Here is a 14,909-nt window from a genome sequence, read left to right on the forward strand (position 1 = left end):
GTGGTTTGCTACAGTGTTTCCTCCCTAAAAGGCTATATATTTATGTGATCAAAATTGCCATTCTTCCAAATTTAAGGTTTTCTTCTGAGGCAATTCCTCCATTTATGAGTAAGCAGTGGTTCATATACTTCTATTCTGTAATTACCAGTTGAATTTGGGGTTGGAAGGTACATCTATTTCTTACAGAAAGGTAAGGAAACTCATACAGACATTTTGGTCTCCCTATCTTTCAATGGTTGCCTTTAAGGAAATCAAAAGAAAATGTTTAAATGATTTCAATATAACTGTATCCCATCCACATATTTTTATACATTTATATTTTTATTCTGTTTGTCAGGATCACATGTTTTAAGTCTTATGACAATATTTGAAAGAGATTAAGATATTTATGTTTCTATCATCCTTTGCATATTTTCAGACCTGTTTATTTTCATCAGTGTTAGAAAATGGCCTCCTCTGAAGGGTCACCCCAAACTTTTGTCTTCCTCTTCCTATTTTTCTCAACTTCTTTTTGCTTTGGCTTTAGGACTCTGATCACTTTTTTCACTGCTAATCAGTGCTTAAGTGCATGTGTGTCTTCCCTAATCATGTATATAATTGGTATACACCTGATTGACATTTAATTTACTTGAAAGTCCTTTGTAAGGTGGCATACCATATACCTAGGGCCTGTAAATTAAATGCTACTTGTGGGCTGCAGGACTGAGTGTGCCACCCACAGAAGTACCCTTTCCAACCTGTCTCAGTCCTGCCACTGCATTGCCTGTGTGTGCAGTTTACTGGCACTTCAACTTGCCATTTAAACGTACTTGACAAGCTTTAAATTCCCCTTTTATTACATATAAGCCATCCCTAAGGCAGGCCCTAGGTAGCCCTCAGGGCAGGGTTCTATGCAAGTAAAAGGAAGAACATGTACTTTTATGTTTTGTTTGTCCTGATAGTGACAACCAGCCTATTCCATTTTTCACTACTGTGTGGTCTACTCCTCTCACAGGTTAGTATTGTAATTCCTTAATACAATTTTAAGCTGTAATTCCTGATGTGATAAGAGCAGTTTTTACATGTTTAATATGTTTGGAATGGTATTGATAAATCCTACTAATTGGTGAAGTTGGATTTAACATTACTATTTGAAATTGCACTTTTAGAAAGTAGACATTCTTCTGTACTTACTGCTCTGTGTGCCAGACATCTTGTCTCCAATGAACTTCTGGGGTGGGTGAAACCTTCACTTTGTGCATTACCTCTAGACAGCCACAACACAGGAAGGATAGATGTGTCTGAGTCCCCATCTACATACATCTGAATTCTGATGGCCTCGCCTGGGCAGGATAGAAGGGAGGGGCTAACACTTCACTTGAAAATGTAGTGTCCCGCTCCCACACAAAATACTGATTTACCGTCCCCACACAAATAGCCTGGTAGACAGCACTTGGCTGAAAGGGGAACCTGCGCACTTCAGCGAGTTGCTTTCAAGTCAGCCCCACATCAAAGTCACTTTTGGGTATAAGTACTGGTTTTCTGACCCCAATAAAAACAGACACCACTGGACTTGTAACTGAAGCTCTGCCTGAAGAGCTGCTCTCTTGCTCACAGAACTCAACTGAAGTGCTGATCTGGAAGGTCTTTTTTGTTTGTTGCCCTGCTACCTTATGCTCTCTGACTCTGCTGAAGGAAAGCTGGACTCTGCCTTCCCTCCATGTGATTTTCAAGGGTTTGTTGGCTTGCCTTCTGTTGCTTGTGAGTCAGGGAAATCAAAGTTTCTATCAATGCTCCTGTGCCTGGCTCACTGGAAGTAGCCCAGATACTTGCAACATTGATTTCGACATATCTCCCGTCTGCGTGTAACAGGACCGGTTCATCAACCCGGTTGCGGGAGTAAAATTGGTGAATTGCATCAGAACCAGCGCTTTGCCTCCAGACATCGACGCATCGGACAGTGTATCGCCGCTGCTGCAGCATGGTGAGATCGACGTATCCTCTTGACTGTATAATCTAGAATTTGGCACATTGCTTGATGCCTCTCGACTCCAGCATCCATCTTCAGAACTGATGCATCAGCTTCGGTGTGTGGAGAAGATCAACACATTTTGCTGTTTGAGACAACGAAGGGTACTTTGTTTACAGACCCTGCATGGATCCTGAAGCCGGCTGGTGCTCTGTCGCGGTTGGCCCAAACGTTGACTTTGCCCTGGTCCAGTGCGACCAAAAGTAACCTTTTTAGTGCTATTTCCTTCTAAGCGCTTTACTGCATTTATTCCTGTATTATTTAATATCTCAGCTTCTATACATTGGATGTTTGTTGTTTTAGTGTAGTTTTATTCATAATATAATAATCTATTTTTATAAACCTGTGTGGAGTTTTCTTTGTGGTTTATTTACGGTGTGTGTTGCACAAATACTTTACACATTACCTATTTAGATAAGCCTGACTGCTCTGTACCAAGCGATCATAGGGTGAGCACAGGTTATCTTGTAGTGTGTATTTAGCTTACCCTGACTAGAATTGTGGATTCCGCTTGGACGGGGTACATAGCGTTGCCAACTAGAAACCCAATTTCTAACTATCAGGGTCACTTAAAATGTATAATGATGGCATAATCAATAACAAAGAGGATGGAATGTGTGTGTTTGGTAATCTGTTACATGAGGATGAAGTAGGTCTGAGATCTTCAGTAGACTTGTGGGAACAACTTTATCAAGATTAAAATATAGTTCATAATTGTTTTGGATAAAGGTTTGAAATTGGTGCAGTAGTCCATGGAACCACCCAATCTGGAAGAACGTCTAAGAACTGAGATGCCAATTGAAAGGAAATATCCAAGCTCTAGACGTACTAAGAAGACGTAAACAAGAGGAATAAATAAACCAATGACAAAAACATGAGAGAAGAGCTTGCCAACAAGGAAGCATCTTGAGCTTATAGCAGGTTAGGTTATAAGGTTAGCTGATTAGCACTACTTCAAATATGTTTATCTTAATTCATAGCAGCAAGTCTGTTTTATGAAGAGGAAGATGAAAGTAGGTAGCAAACAAAACACATAAACATCAAGGTAAATTTGAAAACCTGGAAAAGTGTGCTAAGCAGACCAATATACATATCCATGGAATCCCCTGTGACATCTTCCAGTTGCTTCTACTAATATATCTCACATTTATTTGATGGCATACTTGAGAGAATTGGCGGGAGACCCAAATAAACTCAACAGTGTTCATTGGGTGGTCCTACTGACCTGGGTTGAAGGCTTCCTCTCGGATGTATTAGTAAGGGCTCACTACATCACAGAAAAGGAGGCTGTAAAGTCTAAGGCATGACAGGGAGGGCTGATCCTTCATTGGAGGCACAGATACAGTTCTTCTAACATCTCTCCCCATCACACTCATGAAGCAGAAAGCTTTTAAACCAGTCACACATTTCCTGCCATCCAAAATCATCAAATATCACTGGGCTCTCTAAGTTCTGGGCACTGAGAAGGGTGGGCCTCCTGACTGCAGACCACTATAGAACAAGAAGAATCAGCCTGACAACAAAGAAATAGCAGCCAGCAAGAGAGAGTGAACCATCATTTATATGAGTCAATGCAGGCGCTAGATAAAGAGACCAAGTGACTGACCGAGGCAATGTGTGGACCTTTTAGGCAATAGAGACTGCATAAGCAGTGTGGTGGGGTGTGGCCTCTGTATGCCAGACGAGATGCCGCATTGGCTGGTGTTGACAAGGCTTGTTACCCTGATTATGTTTAATTGATTGAGACTGACTGGAGAATGGAAGAGATTGAGTACTAGATGTGCAGGGTCAAAGGGTTGGAGAAGTCAAACTTGGATCTGTACAGGGATGGTAGGTAATTGCTTTGTTAGTAAGAAGTGTTAAGAGTTTTGACAATGGAGGAATGGGGGAAATAAATGTCCTGCAGCTGCAGTGGTACAAGGTCTATCCAAATATTACCTTCAAAAACATTTCTGATGAGCTGGGCACAAAATATTTACACCCATTTGCCCATGGTGCCGGGACATTACATAAAATGTTTGGGGCTTAAAGAACTGGACCAAGTATATAACCATGCTTTGTGAACTACAAATATTTACTTTCTTCAGGAGACAAATCTCCGTCAAGCAAACAAGCACAGAATGCGATCCCAGATTTATTCCAGACAACAATAGAGAAGGGTTAGAGATCTATTTAGCCCTTTTTTAAACAGATAAAGATTTCTGAAGTGTCTTTTTAGAGACAGTAAGGGAGATCAAAAGAAACTACTATCCTGGCTCCCTTGCTCTAGTGTTGAATACAAATTAACAATTAAATCCATGGGCCTTTGCTTATTATCCATTATCAACATGTGAGTTCTTTTCCTTGCCTAAAAAAGGACTAAATCTATCTCTAATCATTCTTTATTTTTATAAACAAGTAAAGTCCCATCTTCAACATTGCCAAACCTGTACAAAAAGTAGTAAATCCCTTTTCTGCGCTAAAATCTGAGTCCAAAAATGTTATAACTCCTCCAACTGAGCTTTTACCATGGTTCTGAACTAAATTGTACTCTTTGATGTGGAAGAAACATTCCAGGTGAAATGCTATAGTTTGAGGCTATTGCCATTTGATACATGGAGTTCTGCAATCCCTCTATTTAAAACCGGTCTCTAATTTCATTATAATTGGCAACTTGTGACGCACCAAGTTGCCTATTATAAAGAAATTACATAGCCACTTGCAGGAAAGTGTCCTTTTGTATGGTCACTGCCCTCTCCCCCCACATTTAGCTCCAACGTTGATGGTTAGGACTCTGAAAGTACACTTGAGCCTACTGCCCAGGCCCCAGTGTCAGTGCTGTCTCCCTAAAGCTGTTATGTTGAATTGGTAACTCCCAACTGGCAAATTACTTTATCCCCCTTAGAAGTCCCTTGTATATGGTTCCAGGAGTACCCAGGTAATATAATAATATGGGCTAGCACATGGGAAAACCCCAGGTTGGAAGCTCCATTATGGTACCGCCTAAATATGTCATGTAAGGTATCAAACAATGTGCCTCCTCACCCGTGATATGAATCTTGTGTCGAGGACGATTTGGCATGCACCCAGGTGGCTACCTTAGAGGTTGCTCACCAGGTTGCCCCAGCCTTTCCTGTGCTGTGGCTGCAGCCCACGCCGCTGCTGCCAAGATAGGAATCTGACCCCCCTGCCAGGAGGTGTCAACTCTCCCAGGTGTCAGAAGCAATGGCCGGGATGGGAAGGAGGTCACACATTTCTCCCTGACAAGCTGGCTAGTGAAGTGGCACATCAATGTGATGAGTTTCACAGGCTGCACCACCTGTGATATGAAATCAGGCTGCCTTTCAATGTAGGAAACAGCCCTCCCCTGCCCCTAAGGCACATTTGCACCCAGGCAGGTGGGAAAATTAGACAATCAGGAGGTGTACACCCCCAGAGCCGAGCCACACCTCTAGGGTGGCCTACCCGGTATGTACAACTGGGGAAGACTTCTACCATTTTTAAAAATGGTAGCAAAGGGGGTTCTGGGTAGAAAAGGTGACCCATTCCCCCGGATGTGGTCACTTCAGGGGCAGATTAGCCGCTGGGTCTACTAGCCCATGGACCACTTGCACCAACACCCCTAACGCCCCTAAATCTCGATTTCCTGCAGGAATAGGGGGTGCATGCATACAGGTGGGCACATGTTCCCCCTGCATGTATCCCCAGATCCAGAGGCCTAAGGGGGCCCTGCAGGGCTCCCTATGTTTCTTCCCCGCCTCACGTTTCACAGTGGGGTCACCGCCGTGAAAGTGAGGTGGGGAGGAAACTCAAAATATGCTTGCAGCTGCACCGGCAAGCATATTGCAGGCCATGAGTCAGTCACAACCGCCGGGGAACCATGATCCCCAGCAGTTGGGCAGTCCCCTCATAACCTGAATGCCGCACTTGTAATGCGACAGTTGGACCACTGGTGCGGCGGTCCACAACCGCCACCGCACCTCCACCACGGGTTCGGCAGTCCCATGGACCACCAAACTCGTAATCAGACCCTTGTTGTCCATGTTGGTACTCTGAAATGCTTAAAACATGTTACTCTAGTAAAGGCTCACTGCTCTTTGCTGCTCTCCCAGAACTTAGCTAAGGATTTATTATTGTGAATCTAAGGACCATCTTTGGGGTTTGCGAGAGTACTGCATGGTGAAGCCTAACCAGCATCACCACATAATACACCACCTTCCTACCCCACTCAAATGTAATAACCTATTATTATAGCCAAAGGGAAAGGCAGGTGAAGTCACGGAGTAGAAATGTTGCTTTACTTTTATATGCTCTGTTTTTTTGTAGCTCTACGGTGATAAGCAGTACAGAGATATTTATGGCAACATGGTTAATTTTAATGTACTTTTTGTACTTCTAAGGTTATTATAGCAAAGTTAAAATCGTTCTCCATGTTCCTACTCACTCACTCAATCAATCAATCAATCATGGAATTATAAGCGCAGTACTCACCAGTGAGGGTCTCAAGGTGCTGGGTGTGGGGGGGTGCGCAGCATCATTGAGTCAAAGAGCCAGGTCTTGAGGGTCTTCCTGAAGGTGTTCAGGGAGGGGGCGCGTCTGATGTCTGCCGGTAGCTCGTTCCAGGTCTTGGATGCAATGTGACAGAACGATCTTCTGCCTGCTCTGGCTCTGTGGATGCGCGGGTTTTCAGCTAGTGCGAGGATGGACGATCGTAGGTTTCTTTTGGGTACGTGGAACTTTAGTCTGCCGTTAAGGTATTTGGGTCCGTTATTGTGCAGGCATATGTAGGCGTGAGTGAGGATCTTGAAGGTGACTCTTCTCCACGGGGAGCCAGTGGAGTCTCCGCAGGTGTTGGCTGACGTGTTAGTGCCGGGGAATGCCGAGGGTGAGTCGGGCTGCTGTGTTCTGTATTGTTTGGAGTTTGCGGAGTAGGGACTTGTTGATGCCGGCGTAGAGTGTGTTACCATAGTCTAGTCTGCTGGTGATGAGTGCGTGGGTGACTGTCTTCCTTGATTCAGTGGGGATCCATTTGAAGTCTGTGGCTTAGCTGCGTGGGTTGGTGAATTCCTGAATGACACTGAAGAGTTCCCTGGAGTTGGTGGAGTTGGTGAGGATTTTGTTGTGGATGAAGTTCCTTTTGGTTGTTCTGATTTGGTTGTGGTAGTCCGTCATGGCGTTCTTGTAGGTGGAGTGGTTGTCAGAAGTCTTGCTGTTCCTCCATTTCCTTTCCAGGCATCTGCAGATGCGCCTGGCTTCTTGGAGATCGGTGGTGAACCAGGCGGCTTTCTTGGGGCGTTGTTTGCCGGGGTTGTGTAGCGGAGCGAGCTCGTCTGCGCAGTTGGAGAGCCAAGTGTGGAGTTCTCTGGACGCCCAGGTATGGTTGTATTGGGTGAGGGTGGAGTTCAGTTGCTCGTCGGTGATCCTGCTCCAGTTCCTTCGTGGAGAATGGGGGGCTGGTTTTGGTGCCTTGGGTTTGTTGACAGTGAAGAGCACGCAGTGGTGGTTGGTCCATGGTGGTTGCGTTGTGTGGCTGAAGTGGACACTGTTCCCTGCAGTGAAGATGGGGTCAAGGGTGTGTCCTGCTCTGTGTGTAGGTGTGGTTACGATTTTGTTGAGTCCGATGTTGGCGAGGTTGTCACGAAGGATGGTGGAGTTGGGGTCGCTGTGGTTGTCGAGGTGGAAATTGAGGTCTCCGATGAGTATGTAGTTCATTGATGCAATGGCATGTGGTGCGATGAAGTTGGTGATGGTGGCGGCAGAGGGTGTCCGAGGGCCGGGGGTCTGTAGATGAGAGTTCCTTGGAGTGTGGTGTTAGGGCTGGTCTGGATCTGGAAATGCAGGTGTTCGGCGGAGGGGAAGGTTTCGCTGGAGGTGGTGAGGCAGAGGGCGCTCTAGTTGGCAATGGCGAGGCCCCCTCGTGGGTGGTTGGGGCGGTCCTTCCTCTAGATCTTGTCCCCATCCGGGATGGCGGTGTTGATGTCGGGGCGGAGGTGGAGTTAGTCCAGGTCTCTGAGAAGAAGGCGATGTCCGGTGAGAGGGAGTCGAGTAGGTTCCAGATTTCCATGGCGTGTTTGTGTACGGAGCGCACATTGAGGAGGATGCATCTGAGGGTGTCGTTGGTGCTGGCGTTGGTGGTGTTGAGGGTCTGGGTCGCAGTGAAGGTCCTGCAGCTGTGGAGGCAGGAGAACTGGTCGTGGGTCGAGTTCGGTGAGGCCTGCTGCCAGTCTCTGGGTCTTCCGGGGTTGAGTGCGAGGAGGGCGGCGGAGTCGTAGTGATGGACAGTCGGAGATCCAGGGTTCCTGGGGCTGGTCGCGGTCATGTCGCAGACGGGCTTGCCTTAGACGCGCCTTTGGAGCGCCAGTGGTATGACTGCACAGCGGCTGCCATTAAGAAGGGGAGGTGAGAGGGACGATCAGCTGGGAGGCGGGAACGGGCGCGAACAGGGGGGAGGGGCCGCAGCAGCAAGAGTGGGGAGCAGGAGCACAGCGGGCTCAGACAGGCAAATAAAATACAATAAACTAGAAAAGCCAGAAATGCAATACAGTACAAAATGACAATGCCAGAAATGAAATACAATACAATCACCAATGACGTACTGTGAGGCGCAAGAAGGCACTGATGGGCGACACACGGGCCTACAGCGGCCGAGAACACCTCGCAGGAGGGGCTGGAGGGCTCAGCGGCAGGGACGTAGAGCTGACCTGCTGGGGAGAGAGCAGGCCAGGGACTGAAGGTCATAGAGCGGAACTGCTGGGGAGAGAGCAGGCCAGGGACTGAAGGTCAGTGGTCTTGCTAGCGCTCCCCCACAGTGGCCGCCATTAAGAAGATGAGGTGGGAGGGATAATCAGCTGGGAGACAGGAATGGGCGGGAACTGGGGAGAGGGACCACAGGGGCAGCAGCGGCGAGAGTGGGGAGTGGGAGAACAGCGGGCTCAGAGAGGCTTATAAAATACAATAAACTACAAACGCCAGAAATGCAATTCAGTACAAAACAACAATGCCAGAAATGAAATACAATACAATCACCAATGACGCACTATGAGGCGCAAGAAGGCAGGAGGAAGTGACTGGTGATACACGGGCCTACAGCGGCCGAGAACACCTCGCAGGAGGAGCTGGAGGGCTCAGTGGCAGGCACGTAGAGCGGAGCTGCTGGGGAGAGAGCAGGCCAGGCCCTCTTAGCTACTGCACCTTTTCTTTAAAAAATTGACTTGTATTAAAGTAATTCGGATATTTGCAAACATGCGCTTTCATTCATATGAAAGTGCTACACATCAAGGATTTAAGTGGTTTGTAAGAAAGGTGATAGTGTGACAATGTATTATAAGTAATAAAGTACCTTTTCTCATAAATGATAAGTATATTGCACGCCATCTAGAAGTTCCATAACCTTATAAAGGAACTCTTTTACATGGTCATTGAACTCCTCAGTGACTTGCAGTATCCTTATAACGTAGGTCAGTGGGTACTTTATCTCATGTGTGAAGGTTCATTCCCTGGACTGGAAGTAATTAGTGCAAATCTCAAAAACACAAGTGAGTTTTTGTCTAGTGAGGTGTGGCTAGAGCTGCTGACTTTGGAACTTCAGAACCAGCTTCAAGTCCCAGCATCCATTTAACATCCTGTAATTCTTGGCAAATCACTTATTTCCCCTGTGCCTTTAATTTAAAAAACAGTCTGACCTTCTGTTATGTGAATGGAAAAAATAATCCTGGCACAATTATCTGCATAGTAATGACTTGTTCACATGGGAGATCGACCTGCTCACTAATTAGTCACATCAGGGAAGATAGGTGATAGAGGCCCTAATTTACTAATTTAGCTTGACGGGCAATAAAGAAGGTTATGACTGGCGAGGTCTGTGGATACGAGGTATTATAAAAAGACACAGATTGGTCATTTGTAATAATTCACTGTGTAATGTGGATAATGTAATATTAGCAGCCAAGATTTAGAAACTAGGAGTAGGTAAAAGAACAAAGAAAGATATTGTATTATACTCTGCCTGATGTTACTATTGTTTTCAAATAATTATTATAATTTAAATTGGTCTCAATACCATTCAATAGCCCTTTCAGTGAGCCTTGAACGGTTATGATGAATGGATCTGGATAATTCTTTTAAAGTATAAAAAGTATTTGTATGTGATGCTCCTTTTTCAGGTGCGGCACCTATTCCCACATTTGTGACCATACATCTACGTGCAAATCACCATGTGCATCTGCCTACAAATGTTAATGCCTTTTGTCACCTCAAACATGTGAAATACAAAGTCTTAGAAGATTGCTGTCCAGTATCACTAGATCTCATCAGGTATGAAAGACACCGGTGCAGAGATTATTTTACCAAGTCAAGTAGAGAGGGGCGAAATGGTCTGGAGAAAACCAGTGACCACACTAGATGTTCCTAAGATTTAGATCAAACAAGATATGATTTTTCTGTAACCTCTTGTAGTAAGTGTGTATTTTATGTAATTCCTTGATATTGTATGTGGTTGTCTACTGGAAGACGCTTACTACACCTCTTCCTTCACAGTACAGAAGGCAGGATAGAAGATTAGGCAGTCAAGTAGACTAAATACATTTCATTTCAAATCCTCTCAGATGCATTCTCAAAATCTCTGTCGAATCTTTACATGATTATTTATGGTACACATTATGAACTTATGAACTGCAGAGCTGCAGCACTATTGCCCCATTGTTGGGTTTAGCTCACCAGAAAAATGATTTCAAAGTGGCAGACAACTTGATTGCCTCTGCAGGGATGCTCTAGATTTAGCAATTTATTAGCAATGTTCCTATTTTTCAATTCTGCCCAAACATGTGTCCCTATTGGAACCACATTTTAGTAAAAGTTCAAAAACAGTAGTTTGGAAGATCATTCTGATCCCTTTCTAATTGTGCTGGGGCGGCCACAAGAGTCTAAGCCCAGTATTTAGAGTATGGCTGATGTAGGGAAGTTGCCAAAATGTACCTGGTTGCTGCAGGTGAAGCCTCAAATGGCTCCACAGTCAGAACCCTTTAACTGTCAGACCGACCAACACAGTGCCATGGGTATGTCAGATGATCTGCTCTATTTATTTGGGTCCTTCTGACGTAGAATTTTCCTATTCGGGACTAACAGGGAAAGTCTGTTGGTTCTGAAGAGGAAACAGCAGGATTGAGCTCCACAAACAAGGAGAAAGCTCCCTGGTCAATGATTTCCTTCATTTCAGTAATAATATGAAACTCCTGCTTTGTGAGAATGTTATTGAGCATCACACATGGTGTCCACTCAACAAAGCATCGGTGATAGCAATGGAGCTGCCTCAGCAGAGGCTGCACTGAAAACAGAGAGATCCATGACAGCCACCGGGCATCTCTAAATCTGGTGGGCGGTCACACACCAAGGGAACGGATTCAATAACTTCCGCTAACAAGGCGGAAGACTGTTAATGACAATGTACATCTAGTTTCTTACACTCTGATGTCTCTGTGGCAAGAATAGCAATGGCCAGAAAATGGATAGACAACAGTCTCCCCTCTAGTACGACATTTATTTAAGTAATTCTTAACTTACGTTTATTTGAAAAGATAATTTCACGATTAAGAGCCCCCCCCTGATGTTTTAAGATGATCTGGGGGAGGTCTTGGTTTAGGCAAATTGATAAACCTACAAGCTCGTAGCATTTCTCAAGGGCTGTTGGCTTTCACTATATAACTGAGATACGTTTAATTGTTTTCAGTTGCTTAGTGCGGACTGTATATGTCTTGTTGCTTTTGCCTTCCTAAATTCCACATGATGTCAAATTGATTCCAATGTAAAAATAGATCCTTCCTCATACATGAATTTTTGTTTCTATTTTATGCAAACCAACTTGCGGTAGCATTGAACAATACCATGATCTAATGGATTTCGAGTCTGGTTTCAATTACCCTAAACATCTCTTCACCTGAAATTGCATAAAACGTGCTGGGGGGGGGGGGGGGTCTAGCCAGAGACTAGACAAGGCATTATACATGCAAGTGATTGGTCAAGCACCTAAAGGATGGTCATTAAATTGTGCCCTGGCCAGAGGAGCTCTAGATGAGGTCATTAATCCCTGAGCTTATCGATCCAGTGAGTATATATTTTAGTCCGTTTTTTCAAATATCCACAATTAATATTTACATTGATAATTCACAGATAATGTGGTCCAGTTTTTTCTATATTTATTAGTAATTTCCAACTGGACTTTACTATTGGTTGAGCTGACAATCCAGTCCTAGTCGCCTTGCCAGTCACATCTACCAAAAGATGGCGGTGGTATGTTCAAAGTGCTGGAGAAGCAAACTTCGCTAGTCTTCCAAGAGTCTACTACACCAGCACACAACCAGGCAGCACAGCCATGCTAGGGTTGCAAAAGCTCTTTCCCACAACAATGTACCCAACATTGACACAGATTGGAAAAAGCTGAGCAGAATCTGACTTTGAAAACTGAAATATTGTTTTGAGTTTCTGTAATTAGTTTATTGTGGTTGCATGAGTTATCAAACATGTAGGCAAACACATACAATAGATGACATTTTTCAAGTTATATCAGAATACAATAGCTTCAGAGACAATTATTGTCACGATAATCTAACAAATTGCAAGAGACCCACGATAATACATTAAAATGAATGAGAGACTCTTTTATGTGACAAAGATTGAAAAAAACCTTACTCTGGTTTTGAAAAAACTCTTCAATAGTAAAATAAACGGGTAAAAGGTGATCTCGTTGAGGGTTGGGTAAAGACTAAACAGTGTACAATATTCCAAAATATGTCTACAGTTAAGATACTATAACATGGTTTGATCAAACCACGAATAGAAATCATATATTAACAAAGCCTAAAATCATTTTTAAAAAAGGCTACAGATTTCGAAAGTATAGTCTATATCGTACAATATATTATTTTGCGATATGTTTGTTCAACTCCTTTTAGCTAAAACTATAGTATAGTCGTGTAATTGGCAGATACAGTTGTTTAAAGGAACAGCACGTCCCGTTGTATAACAACTACGAGCAGAATGAATCAGAGTGTACAGTACCGTATGAACTGAGTGAGCGGGCCTTCCTTCTTGAAATCGAGGCGTCTTCGGTGGAGCGGAGCGGTGATTTTGTGTCCCTGTACGGCCTCCTTCCACGAATCCTGTATCCAAAACCTCGAAGCGTTGGCTTTCGTGTGATTTTCAAAGGTCTGGAAATGTCCTCTGCTTCGCTTTGACTCCGACAATCTAATTGAAGTGGTTTCAGAACATATGTTTTATGTTTACAGCCCTGCGTCGCCTAAAGAACTTTGACCTGTCAGTCCTTCGGCTGCTGCAAAAAAACATATCTGCAGACAGACGTTTTAAATGTCTAACTGTCGTCGAAGTCAAACACCTTCAATTACCCCAGGCAGATAAAAAGATAAAAAGTAAGAATTATCACTATTAACGATGCGAGGCTAAAACAGTAAAAAAAGATTGTTAGGTGGCTTTGACGAAAAAAAACATGAAGGTTGAGGCAGCGCTGCACATGGAAGGACTGAGACGTTTAATTAATTTGAAACTAAGGACTGAGACGTTTAATTAATTTGAAACTTCAGGCCTACGCCAGGACTTGCTACAGTTTTGCTTGCCCATCAGCTGTCCCCTTCAACTGCTTCTCCTCACACTCCTACGTCATTCATTCCACAGTCGTCATCACACTCCGTGTTCCAGAATGCCCTCAAAGATAAACAATGCATGAGTGTTACAAACAACGTAGCCCCAAGTGTAAAGAGGTGTATGGGGTGTGTTTAAAGAGTGAAAAGCTGTGGTGTCCATTCTAGTAAATAATGGAGGCCCAGATCCATGCTAGATTTTAGGGATAGCCAGAAAATCGTTTACACGGAATGAATCTATTTGGAAAACACTGTGGTAATCTCGAAAATATGATATATGTATGATATATGTGGACCTAAATTGGACACTACTGGTTTCATGTATTGAACTTGCTGCTTTGTGTCTCTCCGGGCTGAGCAGATTTGGCACTGTATTGGCAAAGGACGTCCATCAGCTTGAAACTGGCATTTACATTAATTTATATATGGGGGGAAAGCCAGATCCCTATGTGCAATTGCACATTGTTATGTTTTTTCCCTCCATGAGGGAAAAAATATTCCAGTGGAGAAATCCCCTCCACTACATCTCCACAAGGTATTAAGGTGCTATTTTCCCCTTCTCACAGTAAAGTAGGATTTTACTCTTTCTCTTTTCAGGGGTGATGGAGCGGGTAGTACAACATTTTGAATACCTCCCCCATTCTGCATGAAAATAGTAATTGAATAATCTACTAATTATATTATTATTAAATGAATTTGCATGAATACTAAACCAACACTACTAATATCCAAATTACACGTGGGATTGCATAATGCATGGCTAAATAACCTTTATGACTAAAAACCGTACGCATACTAACAGTAGTATATGCAATAAATAGAATACTGCATGATATACATGGCTTTGTGATGTCTTTGTAATGTTGCCCAAGAGGAGGACCAAAAGGGTGAATATAAAATGCTTTAAATGTTGCTATACGCTAGATAAATACAATCACATAGAGGGATTAGTAAGGGGTTAACATTAGATTTATTATTTCTATGCATTAATGACTCTTTTGTGTTTGTTTCGCTTAAGTTGGCGTTTGGGCCTAAATCCCAAATTGGCCGCCGATGCGACACGACGAAGTGGCCACTGTCCCACGAGGCGCAGAGCTAACCGCGCATGAGTGACAAAGACGCCTACGGCCTCTTCGTGACCCATATCCCACTGTACCAAGGCAAGGCCACGGTGGGACGACAGCCAAGTGGCAAGACAATGAACATTCACAAAAAAGCAGTACGGACTGAACTCGTGACCTCAACCCTCAAACTGTGCTAAACCCTATCGGACG

The 14,909-nt window shown here is 44.0% G+C and overlaps 1 protein-coding gene across 2 annotated transcripts in view; it reads right to left on the reverse strand.

Moving 5' to 3' along the window:
* ABCC12 (ATP binding cassette subfamily C member 12) overlaps window positions 1-13,355 on the reverse strand; it is a 907,115-nt gene extending 893,760 nt beyond the window's left edge. The window contains exon 1 of one of the 2 annotated variants that reach the window (XM_085640128.1): window positions 13,040-13,355. The gene's annotated coding sequence lies outside the window, so the exon portion shown is untranslated. The remainder of the gene's footprint in view (window positions 1-13,039) is intronic. The other variant, XM_085640130.1, reaches the window with a different exon arrangement.
* Window positions 13,356-14,909: the final 1,554 nt, after the last annotated feature.

This window comes from Triturus cristatus, chromosome 12 (assembly GCF_964204655.1).
Source record: "Triturus cristatus chromosome 12, aTriCri1.1, whole genome shotgun sequence".
Taxonomy (NCBI): Eukaryota; Metazoa; Chordata; class Amphibia; order Caudata; family Salamandridae; genus Triturus; species Triturus cristatus.